Source organism: Cibotium barometz, chromosome 2 (genome assembly GCF_041138505.1).
Source record: "Cibotium barometz isolate CiBa-2024 chromosome 2, ASM4113850v1, whole genome shotgun sequence".
Taxonomy (NCBI): Eukaryota; Viridiplantae; Streptophyta; class Polypodiopsida; order Cyatheales; family Cibotiaceae; genus Cibotium; species Cibotium barometz.
Genome location: NC_141047.1, coordinates 47,855,691 through 47,860,361, shown reverse-complemented (window position 1 = coordinate 47,860,361; position 4,671 = coordinate 47,855,691).

Genomic DNA, 4,671 nt, shown 5'->3' with positions numbered 1-4,671 from the left:
TTTTCTATGAACACCCCTTTGATTCTCCTACACCCGACTTAGAACTATAGGAAAAGTAATTGATTCTCCTACACCTGACTTAGAACTATAGGAAAAGTAATTGGTAAGGAAAGAGTAAGGGAGAAGGGAAAAACCCTATGGTTCAGAGAGGAGGAAATAGGGGTGAGGTTCCACTAGAAGAGGAGGCAAGAAGGGTGAGGTTCAACTAGAAGCTCTAGTTTTCAAGGGCATGCACTTACCCTCAATAGGCAATCAACACTCAACACTCATAAAGAAAAACAAAACACTACAAGACAATGCTGTCATACACGCGTTTCATACACGCGATAAATTACGAACACGTGTATGGTCACGCCTGTATTTGAATAGAATCGGGCACGTGTATTTTAGCATTTAAGTTTGCGTGTATGTTTGCATTTATCAACGCGTGTATAAACGCGTTTATATACACGCAGTAATACACGCATCTATACACGGTAATATTCACGGATTAATACACGCTATTATACACGGATTAATACACGCCACTATACACGGATTAATACACGCATGGCAGAGAAAAACTGAAGAAAAACTGAATTCCTTTACAAAATTAAAAACTATTTTCTTTAAACCATCTCATAGTACATTACAGTATACATCATTACACAATCCCACTACATGCATTTACAACAATGAAATATATTCAAAAATAAATCATGCATATGAGATGATAGAAATGTCATCAATTTAGAACATACAGTGTGACGGATTGGTTAGGGTTCGATCTCATCTTCAATAAGATCCATCCTTGCCAAACGATCAACATCAATATCCATTTGATCAATTTGTAAGGCTACGATTAAATTTATTCCACTATCGATATTCTGTACTCCATTGATAATGGTATCGATGTCCTGATCATCCTTATCAACATCACCATCATCCTCAATGGTAGGGTCATTCTCATGATCATGAGAAATGGCATGCTCATCCTCATTATCATGATCATCTCTTATTTCTTGATCATCGATCACAACATCTTCAATGGCATGTTCGACATCATCTTCATTGCGGCTTGTTACATCCTCCATATGCTCCATATCTCAGTGAATGTATTATACATCACTTTGGAACGTGGTGCAATAGGGATGACGTACCACCATTTGATGTCATGCACCATTGGTAGATAGATAACCTACTCAAATACACATAGTACAGTAATTAATTAGCATATCAAAAGTCAAGGGGTACGCGAGCTTAGATATATATGTACATGAAACACATTAGTAAAAAAATGCATACCTGCTCACATTGTTGTGGCAATACGAGCCTATCTTTCTTTGTTTGCCAGAACTTTGTAGAGTCAATAGTTACATATCCACTTGCATGGCGTTTTATCGTTGCATCAGGCCCTTTTTCCACCACGTTCATTTGCCATTTGACATCCAAAACATACACAAAGAAGCGACGAAAGTCAAGCCTAAATATGTCTTGGATTATGCCACAATAATCATCCATTTTTCCATTAGCTCCCTCAAAGCTACTAATGACACGGCAATCTTGTGTATTTCTCTTTTCATCAATTGATAATAGCCTGCATCCAATATCATCAATTATAATTAGTCTTAAATCCTAAACCTTAAACCACTAATTCAAATTTGTAAGTTAGAATGCTTACTTCAACAATGCATCAAGACTTGCATTGCTCCATCCATAAACTGTTTGTATATTAAGTAGTTCAAGTGAAGCACATAAAACAGAGAATGTGCACCCTTCAAACACCGGTGTCGATGAAGCCTTATAAAGATGCTCTTGTTCCATATCATCGTCGTCCATACCTTTGGGATCATCCTTAAAAAGATTCCGCACCATATCATCAAGCACCTCCTCTTCCACAACTTCGTGGGGTGCAGGGCTATTGTCATCCCTTTCCCACTCATCTCTGACAATAGATCCTGAAGCTCCAGCATCATCTCGTCGACGCTTTACGTGCTCTCGTCGCGCATAGGGTACCATGTTAGGGTGTGGTACTGCATCCTGCTTCAATTAGAGTTTATATATTACAACTCTATTAATTCTTTTTGGATACCATGAGTCATTTGAATACCATCAATTTACATCTACTCACCTCTAAACCTGTTTGATTCCATTCTCCATACATGGAGATGTGATTCAAGGTAATTCGACGTGCTCGTACAATGCATCCTTGACATCGATTACACATACATTTGACCCCTTGTCCCAACCACACATCGCGATTACGATGACGCATTGTCTCATCTTCCCCAGAACTGCTGGAAGAGGTTGATGACATCCTGTGTACAAACCAGAAAACACAAAATCATAATATGTTTTTAATGAAAGTACAAAAATCGCGTGTATTGACGCGGCTATTTCCTAAAAATTGCGTGTATTCACGCGGCTACTTCCTAAAAATCGCGTGTATTAACGCGGGTAATTTCTGCAAAATGCGTGTATTAACGCAGCTAAAATATCATACACGCGAATATACACGCGTTTATAAACGCGACGGTATGTTTAAACTAAAAATAGCCCGCCTTCCCCAAATATAGATTTTGAACTAACATATCAACACTGCTTGCGTTTTCGCCTGTTTTCGCCTCTTCCAACAGCAAGGAGGGAGCAGAGAAAGGAGCACACACGGGAGAAGGAGGGAGCAGAGAAGGAGCAGAGAAGACTCACTTTTTCAGAGGTGAGTCACTTTGTCCTGTGCCTTGTCTTTTTCCTCAGATTTGTTTATGCTATTTGCTCTTTGCTTTTTGGGTTTGTCTCCGTCCTTTTGCTTCTGTGCACACGATTGGGTGAATGATTCTGACAGGGGCGACAATGGTCCTTTTATAAGGACACTTTGTCTTTGTCGGGGGTCGGTCCTTTTGAAAAAAAAATTTCACAAGTCGCGTGTAGAAACGCGTGTAAAAGCGCGTGTAATCTGTCTGCAGAGTCTGTTCACGCGGATATACACGCGTTTCTGGACGGGTGTATACACGCGTTTTGTGACGGGTGTATACACGCGTTTTTGCACGGGTGTATACACGAGACTGCGTTTCAGAATTCATGATTTGCAGGCAACACAACTGACTTGAATGATGATATTTGTGTGAGTCAAGAGACAGCCCATGATGTACATGAAGATGTTTGTTTGCAGGTTCTTTATGGATATTCCAGGTTCTTCATCCGATCCATTTGCGTACAGCAATTGGCTGATGGAGATGCTGAATCATTTTGGGCGCCATCCTGGTCCGGTTGAGCTTACAGAGTATATGTATGCCCATCCCCCTCCTCTGGTGTCTATACCCCTACCACGAGTATCCAGGGCACTCCAGTGCCGTCTATTCCTCCGAGTCCGACGAGACGGCATGCAGCTTCTCCTCTTCCACGTCCATCGAGGAGACATACCTCGTCCCAGACACACTCACGTACACCCTCACAGCCACCATCACGTGCTCCCTCAGAGCCACCGTCACGTCAGGGCTCACAGCCACCGTCACGTAGACAATCCCCCAGTCGTGACTCCACCCGCAGCAGTAGGAAGAGTGGGAGTGGAGGATGCGGCGGGTGCTTTGGTGGGGGAGGTGGGGGAGGTGGGGGAGGTAGTAGGGCACGCGGTGAGAGAGGAGATAGAGGGAGAAGAGTTAGAGGAGACAGTTCGGAAGAGGAGGAGATGAGAGAGATGGAGAGAGTGGTCTGCTATGATGTGACGGATAGGGGCGGGATAGTGATGGATGCGAGGGGGAGGGAGGTAATGGAGTACATGCGTGGGGTAGTATCAAACTCATATAGAAATTGTTTTATTAAATTTGAAGATCAAAATAGCCGATTAGTTGGGGAGGTGATAGAGGCTGTACATAGTCGGTACCCCAATCCCCCACATGCTACATTCTCGGATGTATGGGGAAGGAAGCGAATAAGGGAGATCTTAAGTAATAAAAGATCTCACCTTAAAAAACTCGCGTACGATGACCGGCTAAATGTAGCTACGGCGGCGGGTGGCTATCCTGCCGAGAAACCTGCCACCACTGCGCACAAACACGAGTGGAAGGAGGCAAAGAAACGAGCAGAGGGTGGCGTGAAGAGCAGGCAGCATGTGGAGGCACGACGGATCCAGATGGAGACCATTGGATCTTCGCATTTCGGATCTGGCGACGTCGAATCATGGGAGGCAGAGTTCGTAAGTATCTTGCCACTTTATTTGATTGTTTACTTAATTCATTGATTCTATGATTGTTTTAATCTTACAAATTGTGTTGATTATGATACAGCGACGGGTTACGGGGAGGAAGCCCACAACCCACGATACTGCGTATGCTCGCCGGCATAGCAGACGTGACACGTGGGCCATCTTCAGAGCCGAGGGACGTATTACGGACGCGCAGTTTGAGATGGCCATGAGACCATACGGTCGACAGGTACTTGAAAATTCTAAACGAATGATTTTGGTTTATTGAATTACATATATATATACTTATATACTATATATTACTTGAACAGGCACAAGCTGCTGATGATCCACCGGCCGCCACTGCAGAGGGTGGACGTGAGCACTACTCATCGGACATTCCGACCGATGTGAGCTCATCTGAGCATGGAGGGAGCACCGAGTCATCATCTGGGTCTGAGTAGTACTCAGACTTATAGTATCACATTCCATATTGAGGATGTGATTGTATA